Genomic DNA, 22,836 nt, shown 5'->3' with positions numbered 1-22,836 from the left:
CCACTCTTCAAAGGACTTGACAGTTTAGGGTTTTTCTTCTCTTTTCCTCGCAAAGTCAACAAAGCACAGCTGACCAGCACTTGGATTCCTCAAGCGCTTGAGATAAAATGACTTGTCTGCGACTTGACGTTTCATTATAAACAGCTTTTGGTTGTGAGAGAACAAGAGATGCAGAGGAAAAAGTACTGGATTGGCTACCCAGCTGCTAGCTCCATCAGCAGGTCGGGAAGCACCACTACTCCACGGCTATGTGATTTCTTAGGAAGTAGTCATTTGCCCTAATGCTAGAGCAGGGTGTGCAATGATAATGCTCTAAGCAGATGTTTGGAGAAGATGTGAGTTTTCACAGCTATGGCGATACCAATATAGTAATGGTCCAGGCTTTGACCTTCCCCAGCAAGACTTTGAATGGGACAATGATCTGTATGGAAGTCACTTTGCCTCATATCAGGGAGATATGGTTGGAGAACCTGAGAAAAGGGTTCAAATATTATACCAAAAACTGATACTTTCTCACTTCCTAAGGGCTTTTCAGATTTTATGATAAGGCAAATTTTCTAAGAAGAGAGGTTTGGAAAACTCTTCTCCTCACCTTCTTAGGAAACGACAGTGTTTTCAATTTTGAAATAGATTAACTCAGGGTGGACAGATTCACGTCCTGAGTGTGCGCCAGTAAACTACTCCTCCTTCCCTTCCTCCAGAAATTGGAATACTTTCAGTGAGGCTGGGCTCTCCCAGGTGGCGCCTGGACACTGGTCTATAACGCAGGTATTGAGGAACCAGGGCTTTTGGCCCACTTCGGGGCAATCAAGGCAGCAGGAGAGGCCACTTTCGAGAATACTGTGACCACTACAGTCATGTATTCACAAGATGGCAAAACTAGTGATTTATAACTGTAATTTTTAACTACTTTCTACATAAAATATCCAGGCATCTGTTGATGTGAATTAGGTAACAAGAAGTTAACCACTGAACCTGTGGATTGATTAGTATATTTTACAAAGAGAGTGTCTGTTAACCTAAGTTTATGTATACTTGAAAATAAACCTAGTTGAAGAAGAATGAGGGATAAGCTTGGAATATTTCTATGACTTCCCTAAGATCTCACAGTTGCCAGACATCAGTTGATAAAGTAAAAGATCAGAGAAAATAATATAATCAAATTTTTTGATCTTTATATAAAATAACCATGAGAATATCCTGGGAGCATCCCATTTAAAACAACATCAAAATTACCTCTTGCTTAAGACAAGAGGTGGCCACCATGAATGGATTTTGGTACTCACGTAGGATTACATGTGTGTGCATGTGTGTGTGTGAGAGGGAGAGACAGAGAGTGAAAGTCGAATGAATCTGTTGGTATTAAGTTCTAAACTCTTCTCCTTAAGGTTTAACATTTGTAAAAGTAACATTGGCTTATTATTTGACAGCAAAAATAATTTGCCCCTCCTGAAAATTCTTCTCAGTGGCCATGAGCCCTGGAGTTTTGCCAGCTGTCTCTGTAAGATGAATTTAACATCCTCACCTTCACAGAAAGGTGAAGTCCCCCCCCCCACTGACTGATAAGGACCTGACTGATAAAGAAAAAGGCATTTCTATCCCATCCAATCTTCCCAGGAGACAGCTGAGTAGAGAAAATGGGGAAAGATCAATAGGCCAAGAATCAGTGAGAAGACTTTGATTCTTACTAATTTCAGAGACATTTTTATTTGTTAAACATACTGTAAAACAGACAACAAAAGATCCAGGAGGCTCATTTTCTGGGCAAAGAGTAGGCATTTAAATAATAGCTGATGAATGAACGAATGAATGAATGGTGAAAATTACCCTCCATTAACTCTCTGACAAGTGATTCTGCAGTTAATTTCTTCAATCAGTTTTATGAAATCAATGTAATCCTTGATTAGAACTAGATCAAGGCTTCTAATAATTATTGACGATAGAGTCATGCATGGCTTAGTGATGGGGATGCATTCTGAGAAATGTGCTGTTAGGTGATTTCATCATCATGTGAACATCATAGAGTGCACTGAAGGAGAATAAAATTTGCCACCCTAAAATATGTCTCTTTAACATGGGGATTATTTTAGGCTGGTTATTTTTAAGAAATAAAAGACTCAGAAAGTTTTTCTTGTTAATTCCCCCTTAACTGCCTAAAAGAATTCATATTAAAAAACCCATCTCAGGAAGCAAGCTATTATCTTAGCATAACATAAACTATGTGGTAGACAGGGAAGAACCTAGAAAAGCCTGTTTGTTAGGCTCCTCTCTGTGTTCTTCTGTTTCTGTGTGACCAAACACTTGTTTTCCAAACATTTTCTCCTTTTCACCTACCTGTGAATTGCCTTCCTCCCCTTTGAAGTCCCTGACTTTCCTCACCCCCAACATCTTCTTTTGTCTTTTACTGAGTATGATATTACAAATGAGGGAAGCTGACCCCCTATGGCCGAGTGGTTAGAGTTCCATGCACTTTGCTTCAGTGGCCCAGGTTGGCAGGTTTGGATCCTGGGTGCAGACCTACTCCACTCATCAGCCACGCTGTGGACGCATCCCACATACAAAGTACAGGATGATTGGCACAGATATTAGCTCAGGGCTAATCTTCCTCACAAAAAAAAGAAAAAACAACTTGAAAAAAAAATGAGAGCTTCAGCCATTTTGGTGAGTTACTTGGTTTTCGTGGGTTTCTCCCATGTATACATGTTGTTAAACTTTTGTTTGTTTATCTCCTGTTAATCTGTCTCACGTCAATTTAGTTCTTGGAACAGCCAGAAGAACCTGGAAGGGTAGAGGAAAATGTCTTCCTCCCCAATATTTACACAAACCTAGATGGTATAGCTACTACACACCTAGGCTATATGGTACTAATCTTATGGGACCACCATCATATATGCAGTCTGTCATTGACTAAAACGTCTTTATACAGTATGTGACTGTATTTTCTTTTTAAACTAGAAGCAGGCACTTAAAAGACAGAAACTATATCTAATTCACATAATCATAATATAGCCTACATGAATCCTACAACTATAAATATTAAAATCATTCAATTATAGTTGAAACCAACAGGGTTTTTTTTCAATTATTAGTAGGCCTCACTAAGCCTGGAGGCCTTAGAAGTCTTTCTGAGTTTTCCTTATACTCTTCTTATCTCCCCACTCCCCCACCACCACCACACATGTACTTTGATGTGCTGATTCATTCCTTATCCTAAGAGAAGATAAGTTAGCATGCAGTTCTAGGGGGAAAATATCCTTATCTTTTATTAGTTCAGAAGGAGAGGAAGATACAGAAACTCTGATAGAAAAAGTGAGGATTATATACACACTCTTCACATAAGACTGGATCTGGGACAAGCGTCTTATTCTAGAACTTTCCTTGGAAGAAAAATGGTAAAGGGACAAATTGGTGTGCATATCTGTTAGGGGTTCCCATGAGAGAGTCTGATAAAAAGAAAGGACCCCTGGGTTCGGTGCCTGAGAAGTTGCTTCTTTCACAATGTGGTGGAACTGCGGTGACCTTAGGACGAGCGGGCTATGCTGCATTGGCATCATTACTATATTTGTGTTTGCTAGGTTTAATTTAGGCCTTTGTTTTTCCTTTGTTAGTAAAGATAGTTCCCAAAATGCCAGATGGATTTTCCATCCACAGTGGGGTCTGTGGGGTTTATTGTGGGCGAGAAAAAATGAGACAGAGGTAAATGAAAACCTGGGGCTGAGTTTATGGGTCTCCAGCCTGATTTGATTAAACCTGGAAGAATTCTTTTCAAGGAAGTAATCCTTTATACCTCTAATAATAAATAAATCTAAAACTTTACTAAATTGTTAGGTTCTAGGTAACTGAACAAGACTTTAAAGTCATATTTGTTTTACAATTTTTATGCATCAAGCCCCTCTACTCAGAGAAAGCCATCCCTTTGACTGTCCTCCCCTGGATTGCTTGAGTCTGCAAATAGAGATCCATACAGCTGTGGAACCTTAAGAAGAGGCTTTCTGGACCTGGACTGCTCACTGGCACCAGGGAATAGCTGCATGTCAAGGAAGAAAGTTTCCACAAAATTTCACATGGGCTAACTTCTTCATTCTGCAACCTCATTCACAAGGCCCTCTCAGTTCAGACTCTTCCCATCATTCCAGCCATCCACATCTCAGAAGAAACATGGAGAATTTTACCAGAAGAGCAGGAATCAGCTTTCATCCTTATCCTGGAGAAGGAGGGCTCCTGTGACCTATTAGCACCATAAATTCTGTTCACAACTGTGTGTCCTCCCTCTTGTTAAGGCTCACTGTCCAGTGTGACACCAGGATTACATTGACATTGAAAAGCAAACACGAGAAGGTAAAGAATCCAGCATCCAAAGAGGATCGTGAAATATTTCAAGAGCATTTCCCAAAGTTTCTCAGGAGTCATGAGGAAAAGGAGTTCTAGGGCCCAAACATTTGGGAAGAAAGAACAAAGTAAAGTTAAGTAGCATTTATAACAGAGCTTTTCATGTTCTCACATGGATTGTAAATATCTTAGAACCAGCTATGGTAAACAGATCTTTTAAAGATTGGCACCTGAGCTAACTTCTGCTGCGAATCTTCCCCCCCCCCCCCCCCACCCCCCCCCCCACCCCGCCAAAGCAGAGTGCACGAACTTAACCACTCAGCCATGGGGCCGGCCTCCAGATTTTTTAAATCTTCCTTAACCCATAGGAGCTACTCTTTCTCCTCAACAAAGCATCCAGTGGGACTAGTGTTTATGCAATACCGGTCCTTTAAGATACAAGAGGATTAGAGATCCTTAAAAGTCATTATCAGAAGAACAAAAAGGAAAAGAAATGAAGGTGAAAGGGAGAGATGGCTTATTCACTTTTACCTCCTCTGAATGGCCTTAGTGACGGTTTTAATTATTCTTCTTAAAGCCTTAAGCTGTAACTATTGACTAACGTGAATCACTAAACTTACTTGATCCCTGTCTCTCCCCTACAGCATCTTGTGGAACCTTCCTTCCTGCAATACTGATCTTCTAAAATGACGGGGAATTTAAGACCTTCAAAATTCACTATTCAGGAGAAGAAAAAACATGCAAACCAAATGGTTGTGATGGTTCCATTTTAATTCCCTTGGAAGGTTCTGCTGACTTTTTAGATGGTCCTTTGTAAAGCCCTCTTAACCGTAGTAGCCATGCATTAATGTGGGTTAGAACCAAACATTCCATTGCACCACCAGTTTTTGGAGGATTCATTAGGATACCTAAGATTCTCACAAATGCATTTTCAACTTTCTTTCTATCATGTCCCCACTTGACTGGTGGTCACATGGAAGCCCCTGAGATAGGCGACTGAGTCAAAGAAGAAGCCAGTTCTTGTCATGATATACTGGACCGGCTAAAGAGATTCCCAAGGAGAGTGGCCAGGAGTCCAAAGTAAAACGCCCAGTTAATTCAGGCTGATGTCAGAATTCTAGAAGAACCAATCCAGTGGGAGGGCAGGTCCTACTGGAGGTTTCAAGCATTGGCTGACATGGTGGGAGCCATGGTAATGTTTGCAGTGAACAGTCCATTGGGAGAAGGCTCCTGTTAGCAGCTGGAGGGTCTGGGAAGCAGGAGTCAGCCCTCAACTGGCTACCCATAGTACCCAAAAGTGACCTACAGATCCAATGTAATTCTTATCAAAACCTCAAAGACACTTTTTTACAGAAATAGAAAAAGCAATCCTAAAATTCATATGGAATCACAAAAGACCCCAAATAGCCAAAGCAACCTTGATCAAGAAGAACAAAGCTGGAGACTTCACTCTTCCTGATTTCAAAATATATCACAAAGCTAGAGTAATCAAATCAGTATGGTAGTGGCATAAAAATAAGTGCGATTTAAAGTTTCTACTTACTTTCTGAGTTTCAGACTAAATAATTCAATTTCTTTCCCCGTTTTCCCCATCATCATAGACTTATAAATAATTCAATTCCCTTTCTCCATTTGCCCCATTTTCATGAACTTACTTAACTCCAGGTGTCCAGTGCCCCGGGTAAGGATGACTGTCCAACAAGCTTCTTTCCTCTGGGCACTCAGTTCAGTGTGTGCTTGTGTGTGTGTGCGTGCACACATGTGTATGTATGTGTGGTTGGGGGTAAGACCAGTGCTCTAGCTGGATGAGGAGATGGGGAAATTCACTTCAGTAAATAAACCGGAAAGCCTGCTTTGTGTCAAACACAGATCCAGGTGCTAGAGATATATAGATGAATATGCACGGGCCTTTCTCCTGATGATCTCTCAGTTAAATTGAAGCTGAGGATCTGGACATGGCAGACTTAAAGAGAGTGTATTATCCGTAAAGTATATATGGGTAAAATATATATGAGTATACCCTGTAGTTACCTCTCTCTGCCCCATAATTCTATATAAAAGAAAGCTCATATTGTCTTCATAAACACTGAAGGGTGAAAATACATCAGATCTGGCGTTGTTTAGCATTGGCATTGGCAGGTTTAGCATTGCTGTCTAAAAGAGCTAATGTCATGCTTACTTTTTCACAGCTATAATGTTAATTCCATCACACAATGTGATATTTGTATGTATGGCTTTATCTCCCATATAGTCATGAACTTTGTGGGGCAAGGCAACCTGGATTGGGCCCTATTCTTGCATTTGCCTGCAGTGGAAGTTTAACAATTTCCCTTGCCTTTTATGGTGCTTGAAAGACTTCGTCTCGAAGGGCCCCCTATAGCTAACGCAGGCTCTCTGCATGCTCTTCGGTGGCTCAAAAGGTGCCCGCCCCTTGGTCAAGGTCTCATAGTTTAAAAGTACCAGGACTTTTAATGAAACTTTTAATGATACATATATCTGTCTTCATACCAAGCTCATGCTTTCTTCCTAACTCCAAGCTTTGCCTTCTTCAGAAAGAATGGCAGGAGATCAAGCGAGGAGTCAATGATAATTCTTTTTAGAGAAAAATATCGTTGTATCAAAAATAGGGTTGCTTTGGGGCAGTCCAGTGGAGTAGTGGTTAAGTCTGGCACATTCCACTTCAGTGGCCCGGGTTCCCAGGTTCGGATCCCAGGCGCGGACCTACACCACTCATTCAGCCATGCTGCAGCAGCGATCCTGCTGCATACAAAATAGAAGACTGGCACAGATGTTAGCTCAGAGACAATCTTCCCCAAGCAAAAAAGGAAGAAGATTGGCAACAGATGCTAGCTCAGAGCGAATCTTCCTCACAAAAAAAAAAAATAAGGGTGCCCTACAAGGCACGAGGAATGGTTGTATCAACTATGAAGAGCCATCCATATGGTGTTAAATGACTGAGGACATTCCCAGTGTGCCCAGAGCCCCATGCCTTCCCACGGGAGACTGCGTGTGTTAGCACGAAGGCCTCCTAGGTTCTCTTGTCACAGCACCTTTCCCAGCTGGTCTCTCTTGGATGATGTTTGCCATCAGCATTCACCAGATAAACTTGCTCTAAAAAAAAATAAAAATAAAAATAAAAATAAATAAGGGTACCCTGGATGGTGTGTGTTACCAAGCATCCTCCTGAAAGAAGAAAAGAGAAAATTGCAGTTATCCAGAGAGTGAAGCATTTTTCTTGAAGGGCTCTTGGGGAGAAAGAAGTGAATTTATCCCATAAAAATTAGTCAGGAATTCTCTGAGCAAACTCTAGGATTCCAAACGTTCCTCTATCAGTATCACCTACCTGCAGGAGGAGTCCAAAATTCTAGGTGGGTGTATGGTCCCCACTGCAGCGAGAAGAGGGGTCTTGTGGGGCTGGAAAAGACCTCAGAATGTCTGATTTAAAGAGTCAATATTTTAAATAACATTTAAAAGTATTTTCTAATTAAAGAAGTAACACATGTTCAATACAGTAATGTTAGGAAATTTAGAAAAATCACAAATCTAAAAAAAAAAAAAAACTAGTCAACTATAATCTCACCAACCAAAGATAAATTCTCTTCATATTTACAAATTTCCAACCAGTATTTTTCTGATTATATTTAAAACTAAAATGTGTGATATGATGCATGTTATGTTCTACTTTTTCTGCTTAACAATATAAAGGGAATGTTTTTCTTTAGTGTTTCCTTTGCATTCCTAAGCATATAATTTATAGTGGCAGTATGGTTTCCCATTCTAGAGATGTGCCATGATTTATTTATCCTTTCTCTTATTGCTGAGTATTTCAGTTATTTTCCACACTCAGGACAACAGCCTGAGAGCTGATAACTGGGCTTGACATTTTGCCCTCAGTGGTGGTGGCCTTTCCCAATGAGCTATTTCAAGTGCATATGACTACCAGGGTGGGGACTTGTTCTCTTTAAAGCTCCTGTTCTTTGTTTCAGTTTAGAGTGTTAACATACCTCACTGCTGGCAAAACAAAGATGCAAAGACCCTTATTTATCAACTCATGGGAGGACAGCTGGGCCAGCCTAAAGGGCTGCTGGTATTTTACAGATGAAAAAATGAAAGAGCAGAAGGAGCCAGAACAACCCCAGATTTATGATGTGCTTGCTTGACTTGACCTATCTACAATTTCATTCTTCTAAAACTTTTCTTGAAGTGAGCATAAAACATAATGGATACACCATTCCAGAATTTTCCTTTACCTATTTTATACAGTTGGTCACTATTTTCACTTGCTGCCAGATTTCAGAGCTGACAACCCAGCTTGACTCAGTAAGTGGTCTCCTCTAGTGCAGAGATGTTGCTGCAGGCCCCATAGGAAGGGAATACTCCTTGTGTTCTTTCTCTCCTATTGGTGAGGCTCTGCTCTAAGCCACTCCCATTCCATCACTCAGGTTTCCTTTAGGTGATGACAGGGAGCCAGGGATGGAAACTCAGTTCCCTGGAAGGAATCTGGCCAGCCCAGGTTGTGGTCCTCACTTCATGGAAAGATTGAGTATCAAGAAAAAGTGACAAGTATTGAGGATAGCAAAGAATATTTAACATATGGATGACAGAAATTCCTGAAGAAGATACACAAAGCAAAGGTGGAAGGAAATACTAAAAGCCGTAATTCAACAAAGCAACTGAAAATTTTTAAAAAGCTTTGTAAGCACAAGTTGAAATTAAACACCACATAACATAACTGAGAATATCAGTGTAAAATGAGCAGTATCAAGACATAGTTTAGTGAAATGATGAAATTAATGAATAAGAAAAAATCATTTGAGCAGCTAGAGATAAAGAAATGTGACTTATAAGAAAAAGAAATGTAAGGGGCTGGCCCCGTGGCCGAGTGGTTAAGTTCACGCACTCTGCTGCAGGCGGCCCAGTGTTTCGTTGGTTCGAATCCTGGGCGCGGACATGGCACTGCTCATCAAACCACGCTGAGGCAGCGTCCCACATGCCACAACTAGAAGGACCCACAACCAAGAATATACAATTATGTACCAGGGGGCTTTGGGGAGAAAAAGGAAAAAAATAAAATCTTAAAAAAAAAAAAAAGAAAAAGAAATGTAAGATATTCAAGGAAAGACATCTTAAGCCAATATATTTTTTTTTAATTTGGAGATAGTTTTACTGTGTTTGACATTTATTAAAAGGGTAAATAAAACTACATTATCAGAGCTTCTGCCTTAGAAAATAAACATATTTCTTCATGTAGAACAAAACTCAGTATTTTAGAATTATAACTCAAAACTTTCAAAGCTATTTCCATGCACTATTTCCAGCAACTATTCACAGTGTCATGTAGTTACAATTTCCACTGTCCTTCATTCCTTGTGTAGATTCCTATTTCTATCTGGTGTCATTTTTCCTCTTCCAGAAGGACTTCCTTCAGGGAATAAATTCTTTTAGCTTTTGTATATCTGAAAAAGTCTTTGAAGGGGCTCAAGAAATACCAACTTTCACTTATAAGTGGACATAATAAGCAATAGGAATGTAATGCACAGCATGGTGACTATAGTTAACAATATTGTATTGTATATTTGGAAGTTCCTAGGAGAGTAGATCTTAAAAGTTCTCATTACAAGAAAAGAATTTTTGTAACTATGTTTGGTGATGGATGTTAACTAGACTTACGGTGCTGATCATTTCTCAATATATACAAATATCAAATCACTATATTTTACACCTGAAACTAATATAATGTTATATGTCAGTTATACCTCAATAAAAAAGTCTTGGTCTAGTAAATCTGAGAGACACATCTCATAAGTTTTATCAATAAAAATGTTACAAATAAAATGTCAGAATAGAATAGGATGTAAAAACAGATGCTGAAAATATTAAACAGATTATAAATTTGTTCCAATATATTTTAAAACTTTAGATGAAATAGACAAATTCCTAGAAAAAAATGCAACCTCCCAAAACTATCTCAAGAAGAAATAGAAAACTCAGCATCTCTATAACTGTTAAAAAATTTTGAAACAAAGTTAAAAATAGTCTCAAAGAAAACAGCCTTACTGACGAGTTCTGCAAATAATAAAATAACTGTAATTCCAAGTATAGAAAATAGAGGAAGCCTCAGCTTGTTTCTGAAGGCTAACTTATAACCTGGATACCAAAATCAGACAAAATAGTACAAAAAAAAAAATTACAGATCAATTTCATTCATGAACATAAATGAAAAAAAAATCTTTAACTAAATATTAGCAAACTAAATTCAATTATATATAAAAAAGACAATATAGTGTAACCAAGTGGGTTTATCTCAAAGTTGGTTTAATATTCTAAAATCAATGCAATTCACCCCACTAACTGATTAGGAGAGAAATACTATATGATCTTATTATTAAATGTAGAAAAATCATTCAATAAGATTCACAATCTATTCAAGAGTGGAAACCAGGAGTGGAGGGGAAGGGAAGTTTCCCATCCTGAAAATGGGAGTCTAAACATCCATTTAGACCAGAGCACCAACAGGACCTCACAATGGCCCATTAAAGATTTGTTGGAAGCACTTTTCTAGCAAGCGCTAGGGGCTGAAAGTCCCAAGAGAAGACAACACAGCCACAGCTCCTGGCATCAGGGGAAAAGCTAAAAGTAAGAGTATCCAGTTTTGCCACCATTATTCCAGGAGGGTAAAACCCCCACACCAGTTTACTCCATGGGCGCTGGGCCAGTCCATCCATCGATGGCTGCCCTAGAGTCAGGTGCCTCTGATTCAAAGCCTTGTCACCATTTTGTCAGAGTCACAGAGTACAGAACATGGTCACCCATGGCTGCTCTCTCGTGGGTAGAAAAACTTCCTTCAGAAGGCACTTGTATAATGGATTCCAAAAAAGAAATAAGCTCTTTTCCAGGGCAGCCAAACTGCAAAGCTTCTAGATATGTAGGTGCTCTGTACATATCTTACTTGCTTTCCTGAATACCTGCCGAGCTGGAGTGTCAATCTGAAAATGACAAGTTAAATACTAACAAGCACGACAGCGTGAAGGTTGTGGTAAACGCAGAAATCTGTTCCTTGAAAATTAGGCTGTATTAACGCTGGCTGAATTTTCTGTTTACTTGCCTATTATCCTCCAGCCCTCTGTGAGTACACAAGAAACTTCCAGCCCATCTCCCGCTGTCTTAAGGGCAATCCAGAAATGAGTTTGGGTCTCCGCTTGGCCCGCTGGATCCAGGAGGTGCAGAGCCCCCTGCTGGCCCATGTGGTGGCCGTGGCACCAGCGGGAGACGCCCCAGGCGACGCACTGTGTGCAATCGCAGAGCTCTGTCACCTCTCCTCCAGGCGGCCACTCCTTCGAGTGCTGTGCCTCAGATATCAGGGATTTGTTTCTATAAGGGAAGTGGGTGTTCCTCTCGGATGTCGTCCCAATCCCCTCTGCAGGACGCCACTGGAGAGAAGGGAGCTGAAAGTCCAGCAGAAGGACCCTGCAAGCCCAGACACTGGGGGCTGCCCAGCAGGAGCGCCATCAGGAGTTGGTGTTAGGGCAGCTGCTGGACCAGTCAGCCCAGACAGCCCGGGCTTGTGTAGCAAGGTTTTTCCAGAGTAGATGCCCATAACGCGGGCTCCCTCCCCTCAACTCTTCCCCTCCCCTCAACTCTTCCCCTCCCATCTGGTCTTGCACCAAAAACCCTTGGCAGGAGTGTGGGGTGGGGTGTAGAGCTGGGGTTGGGGGGAGAGGCTGTGAGAGAGATGCAGGAGTGTGCGTGACTGGGAAAAATGAGGGAGCCATATCTAAGGGAGGTCTAGAAGGAGCCTAGCCATCCAGGTAAACAGGTGCCCTCCCTCACAGCCCACCAGATGGGCCTGGTGGAGTCCTTGTTATGGTAGTGGCAGTAAGAAGGTCAGGGCCCTGTACTGGCAGAGCAGTCAGTGACGCTGACATCGTGAGTCGTGTTGTGGCAGTTGTGCATGGAGCAACTGTCGGTGCAGGGCACTGATGGAATGCTGCAGAAATCTGCTATGGTGGCCAAATCCTCCTGAATGAATGTATTGATCAGCTTGCATTTATCCTTATGGATAAGCCACCTGCGCCTCATCATCACACCCCTTCTTTTCTCTGGGCAAGAGGTGAAGAGAAAAGTACTTGTCAATAGAGGAAGTGCCTACCACCCATTCTCGCCTTTATGGGCCTCTCATACACAGTTATTTCCAAACCCTAAAGTGATTCTTGCTCCTTAGTTGAGCAGACCAGTTAACCTAAAAACTTACATCTCTAAAGTGTCTGTATCCATCAGTCATATGATACCACAGCCTGTGGTGAGGCAAGTGTCACTGCCAACCCTTTTCTACAATGGGCTAGCTAGCTCAGGAGGGAATTGACAAATCCATATGCTTTGCATCATAGAAAATAGTTTCACTTCCTTAAATATGTATTCCTGTTTGAAACATTGTTAAAAATAAAACATAAGCATTTCAATTTTAAGGAAGTAGACCATGCTTCCCCCACATATTTCTCTGTGTCCGAATAAAGATTCCCAACTCTTCCATAGGGCTCGTCATCAGGAAACTTCCCAACTGGTGATCAGAGTTTCTGAGTAATGACAGTGTGTCAGGTTCCTGTCTCTGGGTCTAATATTCTTGCTCCTTTTTTGAATACCTGGGAGTCCTATGGAAGGGTTTTTGTAGAGCAGATGACATTCACAGTGATAGATACATTCCTCTCAGAGGTGGATATTCCAAGAAAAATGGAATATCCATTGCCTCTCTCCTGCCTCTAGTCCTGTAGAAATGATGTTGTGGATATTTTCTTCCCAGACCTTAGGGTGAAAGCCATGTAGAAAACTCTCGGGTTTGTAAATGATCTTAAACAAATTGCCTAGTAGGAATAACTTTATGTTTACCATTTCACATCCAAATTGTTTAACAGCATCACACAGGGTGCCAGAACAACACTACAAATATGAAGAAAGAAACCTGCAGTTTGGTGCCTGTCTGTCACAAACTTGCTATTGGAGGTTGGCAAATCACCTCGTCTTTCTACTTCTCGTCTCTAAAGTGAAGCTTATAGACTAAAGATCTCTTTCAGCTCTGTCATCCTCTGTCTTTCACCCCCTAACTACGCATTACTTGTGTGTTTGAGTCCATTGTATGATTTTGTGTGCGTGCATATTGATTTATATGTGTCAGGTAAGGAGACATATTTTGTTTGCAAAGTAGGTTTTGATTTGAGAATTGCTAATCCAATTAAGTCCACTTTTTCTTAAAAGCAATTGTTGGTAAGTTTAGGCAAAAAAAATCAATCGCTTTTATGTAAATACTGCATTGTTTTTGTCTCCACAATTAAAATTCTGAGCATTCACATGACAGGAGAAGCTGCCTGAGACTTGGGTCTGCATTTCAGTAAGGCAGGGGAAGAAATCAGTACACAGGCCCAGGACTCTCAAATCAGCTGGGTTAGGGAACTTGCTAGTGAAGGTGGTGGGAGGTGTACATACAGCCTATCTACAAGTTGTAACGTAAGTAGATTTCATAGCTCTTATCTTGGTAGGTCTCCCAGGCAGATAGTCCTCAAAAACTTTTTGTCTAATTAGGCAACAGGGCAAAAGCTGACAAATATCTGGCAAGAAACTGAATATCAATGTTTCAATCTCCTTTAATTTCTATTTACTTTATAATTGGCCAAGAAAAGAGGAACTATGTCTTTGGAACTTTGCTATCCTCAATCATTCTTGTTTATTTCATACAACAGTTCTGACAACTGTGAGTTGTTATTTACAGATATCCCGATTTCCAGTGTTCATGGCCCTGCATAACTGGCCATTGGGCTTAAAGTATCCAACCTCTGGTGTGCACCACTTAGCCAAGTAGTGTGTATAGGGTCTTGTTACTCCAAAGTCATAAAGATTTGATTCAAACCAATGCCCTTTATCTGACCTTAACTTTCTGAAGGTGGTATGTGGCAGGCAGCAGGACAAGGAAAGATTTAGAAATTTATCTCCATGAAAAAAATTTGTCTTTATATTGAGGAGAAAGTTACCTTTGTAGTGTGAGGCTAACCTAGTCCTCTGAAGACAACCAAGGGGACAAAGCACATTATGTAAAATTAGTAACTGTGACTAGTGGCAGTTACTAGACAATATATAGCTTAGCTAACAAAAATTTATGTGAGGAGATTTAGTTTAAGATAAGTATGTTTGCTTATCTGAAAATGTATTCTAATAAATTGAACATGGAAGAGTGTTTCTATAGTAACATGGTGACTCACCATGAAGGTAGGAATAATGTGTGGAATATATGTGGTGTTGCTGATTTCCACCTTTGTCATAGATAGAAGAGGAGCAGAGACAGTAAAGTTAAGATACTAAAGTAGAGAGAGATCTAGCAAAGAGTTTGCAAAAATGAGTTAAATGAAACCCAGGAACATTTACAAACTTTTATCAATGATTGATACCAGCGTCAACAACTTCATAAGGAGAAAAAAGGTCAACCAAAAAATTGAACTTAAAACAGTTTATCTCATTAGAAAAGAGAATAATATCAAAAATAATACCTTTCAATATCATATTTAGAAATATAAGCCAAAGAAGTGGAACGTGGGAATTAGAAATGAGTCCTAGGACCTGTGATAATTGGGTCTTGGTTGCTTGAGAGAGACTGAGTATCAGAAGCACATCTATCGTGGAGGACAGTCTAAAAATACACATGAGCACACATTTAAGGAAGCCTGCTCTGTGCTTAGCAAGCAGCTGGGAGTCGGGACACAAAGATAATCAAGATATAGCCCCTTTCTCTCAGGCACTTTCAGTCCAGGAATGAGAGGGGAAGGATAGACGGTGTGCAGGTGGATGAAGTGTGCAGAGAGCTGTGACCCACTGGAGGATGGTCCAAGAACAAAGAGCGGGGTAGGGAACGTTAGTTGTGTGGGATGAGCCAGTCTTCACTTCCTCTTTTGGAAACTATGTTCCAGTTTTTTTTTGAAAACCAACACTCCACCCTGCCCAGTCTGTGGTTTGGGTGGACTGGTTCCACCACAGCTCCAGTGATGAGCTTATCAGTGCTTATATCTCATTTCTCAGGCCACAGTGGTTACTTCTGAGATGGGCACTTGACCCAGTCAGACACATCTACTAGGAATATTGCGGGATGAAGTCAGGGGCTATTTTCTGCTGCACTTAATTCTGAGAGAATGTGAGATTTGGAGTTGCTGCCGCCATATTACAAATATATGAAGGATGTCTCCCTGATAATGGAGCTATGATGGAGAAAAAAGAAACAAGAAAAAAACAGAGAGAAACTAGGTTCTGTTTTCATCATCTGAGTTCTGATAAGCTGCCCATTAATCCATAACAATTCTTTACTGTTTAAGACATTTTAACTGTACATTCAGATTCTTAAGATGTTAGAAAGACCAAGTACTTGGAGGGAAGGGGGTTTGAGCTGCACTAAGTGGCAGAAAGAAGATTATAGTGAATTTTGGATTAGAAATCCATACGGTGATATTTATTGATTTCCACAAGGGTAATATTTGTAAGTAAAATAGTCAGAGTAGGTATCTTGAAAAAATGACTGTTGAGCAAAGAATTAGAGTGAGGAAGTTAGCCATGCCCACAGTGGGTGAGGTGGGGCGGGGGTGACCCTAACATGGGGATATGCCTGGTGTCTTCAAGGAACAGCAAAGAGGCCAGGGAACAAGAGAAGACTGAGTAAGAGGGAGACTATTACAGAATTCATTCTGAGAACTAAGGGATTTAGGAAGCTAGATCATGTAAGAACACATGAGCTTTTGCAAGAATTCTAACTTTTACTCCAAGAGAGTGAAGAAACACTAAAGGACTTTGAGCAGAGTTGCATGATCTAAGTTATATTTTGAAAGGATAATTCTGGCTGCTCTCGGGAAGGGGGTCCAGAGTAGAAGCAGGAAGCCCAGTGATAACACTTTTCCAGTAATCCCAGTAAGAGGAGACAGTGGCTCAGATTAGGGGGTAACAGGGAAGGCGATGGGAGCTGGTCAGGTTCTGCATGTATTTTGAAGATAGAAATAACATACTTCACTGATAGGTCGGAAGTGAGATGTAAGAGGAAGGAAGAACATTCAAGAACTGGAGAGGATGGAGTTACCTTCACCTGAGAAGACGAATGTTGAGGGAGGGGCAAGTGAGGGGGAAGAGTAGGAGAGATGATCACTATTTCCACTGGGAATGTGTTAGTTTGATATACTTATTAATAAGACATCCAAAAGGGGATGTTGAATGGGAAGTTGCTGTACAAGTCTAGGGTCCAAGAGAGAGAGCTGGGCTGAAAATTTGGGCATTGTTAAAAAACTGATGGTGTTTGAAACCATGAGACTAGATATGATCATGAAGGGAGTGTGTGTAGATATAACAGAGAAAGGATAACTTATCTCTGTGAATCTCCAACATCAAGAGACCAGGGAGAAAGGGAAGATCTGATGAAGGAGAGTGAGAACAAGACCCAGTGATATAAGGGGAAAAAATCAGGAAAGGGTGGTGTACTATAAGCCAACACACATCCTCAACATGGCTATCAGTCCTGAGTGCCTCAGATTGATCTCATGAGTTTTTCATCCCTGTTTCTGTCACAAAAAGCTCATTCCCAGGACCCTCATCAAGGAGCAGGAGTTATCAGCTCTGTCAAATGCTGCTGAGCATGAAGAATCAACCCTATCAACGGGTGTGGGGGGGTCTTACTCCAAACACAAGGGCCTCCCCATTACTCCTGTTGATGGCGCTAAGGAGTCTGGGGAATTGATTGAAAAGATATCTAAATTTCTGGGTTTAGAAAGACAGTCTTGTCCAGGAGATGAGTAGGAAGAGGGTTCACGTCTGAGACATGTCTCTGTCCTAGAGGAGAGAATGAAGACACGAGAGTCGGGCACCTGCATTTACTTCTGCTGAGACACTGTTCTTCCCTTATCCATACCCCAGACCCTCCCTACTTCACTTTCTCTGTGTTTGTCTCCATCTTGTCTCACTTCTCTGAGTACTCATCTAAGCAACGTACTCGATCACATCCTTCTTCCTTCTCACACATCCATCTCTACCTCCTCCTTCTTTTCTTCCCTCCTGTCTCATTGCCCTGGCCCAGCAGGTTCTCTTGTAGACTTCTACAGATTACAGATAGACCCATCTCATTTTTGGAAGAGCACAGTGTACTAATAGAATTCTCAGAGCAAGAAGAAATGTTTTGCAATTCCCAGTTCTATCGTTAATTTTTTAAATAATCTTGACATATCATCCTACTTTTTACTGTTCCTCAGCTGGAAAGTGAGGGGTTTAGTATAAATGTCTTTAGGACTTGTTTTCAGCTCAGACTCTATTTATAAATCTAATACCCTGATTGAGGGGTATAAGGGTGTGTGTGGCAGGGGGTGAGGGTTTGTGTATGAGAAGGTCCATGGGAAATTTGGTTGACACTCGTGTATTGTTTGTCTATGTAAATCTGATTTTCCCAAATCATTACAAATTTAGACAGAAAAATTATGATTATCTGAAGTAAAAGAGTTCTTATATAATGATTGCATCATTATTTTAAGACTGTGCAAACAATTTTTTGACTGATTTTATTGTAAGGAAGATGCTAAGGCCTGTCTCTCAGAACTGTCATTCAACTGAGCAAGAGAAAAGATCGGCAGAAAAGCCAACATGATGATTTCAAGCCTCTGAGACATCTAGATCAGAAGACTGGTAAATACACTGGGAGACACCTCTCAGTCAGCAAACATCAATGTAATGTAGTTCCCATCCTTGGCAATCTCTCATAAGGCTTCTTCCTTCACTAACCTTTGGTCTAATAGGCAGTCAAGAGGCTTCAAACTTATTACACTCAAGAGGAAACTTTGTTTAACACGTGCTGTATATCCTAAGATATCTTGGCTTCACTCACCATTTATATGCATTAGAATTTTCCACTGAGCATTGGAAATGAAGGAACCCAACACCACCTGTGTGGACCTCTTACATTCTAGACAGCTTTATTAAGAATAACAATGACGCCATCCTGTAGGTAATCCTCTCCTCCACTTTTCTAGAGATGGCATAGACTTTTACCTGTGCTCAGGATCCAGGGTGACCCACCATCAGAATTAGGATGTCTGTGTATTATAAAGAATTACACCATTTCCCTGATAGAAAAGGGAAGACAAGCTGCTTCTCTGCAGCCATGTGGTTGGTGAATAGCAGAGCTGTGGGTCAAACTCTGATCTGTCTTTTTTAAAAGCCCATACACTTTAACAGAAAACCAAGCTAGTCTCTCTTGAGGGAAGGATGTGAGGCAAGTAGGAGACCACCGTGGAGGAGGAGTGATGCTCCATGCAGGGAAATATCCCAGCTGTGGAGGAAGAACATGCCTTGACAGTGTAAGAGGCCAAGGATCCCTCTGAAGAAAAGACATCATTTACTAAAAATGTGAGCAATAATGACTATTGTTGAGAAAAAAGTGGATTAGCACAAAGTAACAAATTCAGGCAAGTAGACTGTAGACCTAGGCAAATCTGACTCTTTATGTCAGGGTTTTCTAGAAGTCGGGCTTCCCTGACCACAGCTCCATCCCACCTGTGCAATTACTATTATCCATTATATCAACTCATGCTTTTATACGACTTGGTCCTCAGCAGTAATATACATGAAATTATGGACTGATGTGTTAATTACACACATAGCACATGTCAAGGAACACTTTTAAATATCCGTCTGTGTACCCTCTAATGTCAACCATCTAATTTCCCATGTGTTGTATGCATTTTGTAATTTGTACACAGCTTTATGTAGAGCTGTAACTCAAAAATTCTACCTTGAAAAATGTTTTCACAAGAGAATAAAGGACCGAAGGAGAATAGGAAAAACAAAGCCCAGGGTCAACGATTTGGCCATATTTATCATATTCTACACAAAAGAGAGACTAAATCATGCAGGTACTGTGTTTTCATCATTATGAAAAGGTGTTCTAATTGTTTCTAAGAGCATGCCTCAAATTTTCCACTGAACTGAAGAAAGATGTAATTCTTGTGATCTCCTATTTCTCTTTACTCTAATTTCATGAGTAAAGCTCTAATTTCATGAGTTGAAAGGTGATGTCTTCTATTTCATTTTGGGTAAGAGTTCTGAGAAATAGGGAGTGGCCAATGAGTTGCTGTGCACCTGAGCAGGACTTGGTCAAAAGAGATGACACCATGAGTTGTAGTTCTAATGTCTTCACCTGTGGGAGTATAAAAAACAAACAAGCTGTTCTGGCTCACTGTGAACATCTCAGAGGGATTAGAGCAGTACTGGGCCCACATTGACGCCTTTATGTGTAGAATTGACGTTCCTTATTGAGATAATTTTTACCTTATGCAATGCTCTATACTACATATTTTACACACATACATATATATTACAACATTAAATTTCCCCCACAAACCTGTTGCGTACATATTATTATTATCTGTATTTTGCAGATTAGAAGACAGAGGCATAGAGAGGATGAGTAACTGATCAACTCTTACAGTAAGAGTCAGAACTGGTACCTGGACAAGATACCTGGACTGTCCCACAAAATTTGTATAATCATTTTACTTACAAAGATGCCAACCTCTAGATGTAATTAATTAATTTCCTGCGAGCCCTGAGATCTCAGTTAACACCTCCACATGCTCAATATGCAATGGGTCAATTTCACTTGAAGGCGACATTTCAATATCCTAGGAAAACACTTTGTATCATCCGTCTTCAGACATGCCTCTCCATTATTCCATCTGAGTTCTTTCTCCCCCTGCAGGAAGGGTAAGAACTTGTTACAATTGAGGAAAAGAAGAAAAGCTCAGTCCTTTCCTAGTTCATTCCAGAAACTTGATCAAAAAGGTCAAGTTCTGCTTTTGTTCAATGGTCTTCAGTGGAGATATGTAGGAACTCCACACAAGAAGGCGGTGGGCCTGGGGCCACCTTGCTGACTCCCAGAGACCAAGGAGAGCAAATGTCTTTTGAACTTAGTTTACTTAATCTCACTCCATTCACTGCAATTAAGTTAATGTGCACCATGTTATTAGGACAGTCCTTCAAGTGGTACCAGCAAGCAGTGTGCATCGTCATTCCCATAGACAGCAGCAGCCTTAGGAAAGCCATGTGCGGGAAGGTAATGACCGTTGGCATCTCTCTAATAGCAGACGTTGCAAGAGTACTATAGCTGAAGCAATTGCAAACATAAGACATCACATTTTTTAACATGGGCCTTGTAAATGGAGACATTGATCAGCCCTGAGGACAGTGTTCTCAGCAGTGGTTTTAGCACAAATGCAGAAATCTTTTCCTGGGACAGTATCTTACAGCGTTCCTAGATTCCAAACAATGACTTAATAAGAGTAGGGCATAATTCTGGCTATCCCTCTCAGTGGAAGTATGGATCAGGTCCAGAAATGTGCCACTGAATTTCGCTGCAAGGGAGGTTATGCTACTGAAACAACAGAAAGAGCCCATAAGAAGTGGTTTTTGTCTTTTAAAGGTAAAATCATGCTGAACTTACACTGTACTTTGATTAATATAGGTTTATATTTATTCCTGCTTTATATAAAGAAGTGTTCTCCAAAAGGTCTCAAATACCAAACTGGTTCATTTGTACCAGTCCTGGAGACAAAGAGGGCTGTTGAAAAGGTTTAGAGGAAACAATCAGAAAAATCTGAGAAGGTGTGCTCTGAATACATTTTAAAGGAGAAACATGGTTGCAAATTAGGCAGAGCATTGTGTGAGTTGCTTCTCAGGACATGTGTAACAATCCTGATGGGTCTTAAACACAATTGTCTACAGGAGGCAGGCAGGTATCATCACTGAGTGAATCAGTAGGTAGGAGCAGAGTCGGTAGAGACCCCTGAACTATTGCCCCCTTCAACAGAAGTTGTGGCTACGCAGCTCTAATTGATCTCTTGTGGTAATGGAGACTCAGTGAGCCAATCAACACTTCCTGATTTTTTAAAATAAGACAGGAATGCAAATTTTTATGTGAACTATCCCAAGTTGAAAAGTTAACATCCAAAACCCAATATTATTAGTAACACTGTATATGCTGATCAGAACAAGTTTTTGACCCAGATACACCCCTTGTGACTGCAGTATATGTGTTTTTCCTCATATTATAGACACTTAAGTACAGGTCTTTCTACCCGGTGAGGCTGTCGGGAACACAGAGGAGTGACATTGCATCTAATTAAGTTTTTACATCCTCATCACTTATAAAAATGATTTCCACAAAATGTACACTAAAAAAAACTTGCTTCATGATAAAAGATATTAATGAGTTTCAGTAACAGGATTTTAAGGCACAGTGCTATTCACTCTGCACTGAGTCCTGACCAGGTCAGTTATGTCCCTGTTGACAAGAAGACATCAACAGTAAAATTATTGCATTTCCAGATGATGGTAATATAGAAAGGTAGTAAAAAATTTGTGGATTAATTTTGTTGGAAGGTTGTATGATACCATTTAAGGGTCTCATTCAGTTTTCTAACCTAGAAGCTGACCCAGAGATTTAACATCTCTCAGCTTGAGGGCTTCCCACCACGATACCTGTTCCCCCCTCTGCACAATCTCTTTTATAGGACACCGTTGTTCATTCTCTGGCAAGTTTTACAGAAAGACTTTCCTGTAGGTGTTTTCAGGTTATGCTGCTTCACAGGAAGTGAAGGCAATAGTCAGGCCAGTGTTGAAACAAGAGAAAGTGAATTCAATGCAAGGGGAGCAGAAGAAACAACAAAGAGCACCTCAAAGATAAATGACAAGGTACTTTAATTTGCTAAAGTATTTTGAGCAGCAGGAAATTCGGAGCTCAAGTTTCTGGGAGAAAGAGGTGATGAGATGGAGAACATTTGGTCGGAGGAAACCAGGGAGATACTAACATGAAAGGGGGACCTAGGTTCCTCCTGTGCCAATAGCCCTCCCTGGTTCCATTTGTTCCAAGTCCCAGGCCTGCGTTTATGTACTTCAGTCCCTCAGTGCCCTACCCCAAGTTGAGTTATAAAATCTATGGCCATTCTGCAGCCAGCGTGTATTTTTCATCAGCAGAGACCAGAACCACTGAGAGAGCTCTGCCCTACACAGGCTGCCTGGAATTAGATTTGTTACAACAGGAACAGCAACGGTGCTCTCCCTGGGCGTGCATTATTGGAAAATGATCAAAGATGCTCATTCTAGAAGTGGGCCATGTGCCGATCTGTGGGTTTCTTCATGTCCTAGATTCACAACCCTCTTGGCTCTGCTGGCTCCACCCACAGGGGCTGCTCTATATCTTCAGCTCCAAGTAGCAGGGAAACCAGCTGTCCCTGAGCCCCAGGACGACCAGCTGAGTCTGTTCTCACAGGAGCCACAGTACAGAGACTGGGTAAGACAATGAGCCCTAGAGCTGGGACGGGAGGGACAGCCATGGGGCAGCAACTGCAGGAGGGCTGAGCTCAAGTTAGTGACCAGGACACATGACAGATTTGGGGGAGGGGAGGGGAAAGGAAATAAGATCCAGAGTGACAAAGAGGGGCCTGCGGGGTG

The sequence above is a fragment of the Equus quagga genome, chromosome 2, assembly GCF_021613505.1.
Source record: "Equus quagga isolate Etosha38 chromosome 2, UCLA_HA_Equagga_1.0, whole genome shotgun sequence".
NCBI lineage: Eukaryota > Metazoa > Chordata > Mammalia > Perissodactyla > Equidae > Equus > Equus quagga.
This window is presented reverse-complemented; position numbering follows the sequence as displayed.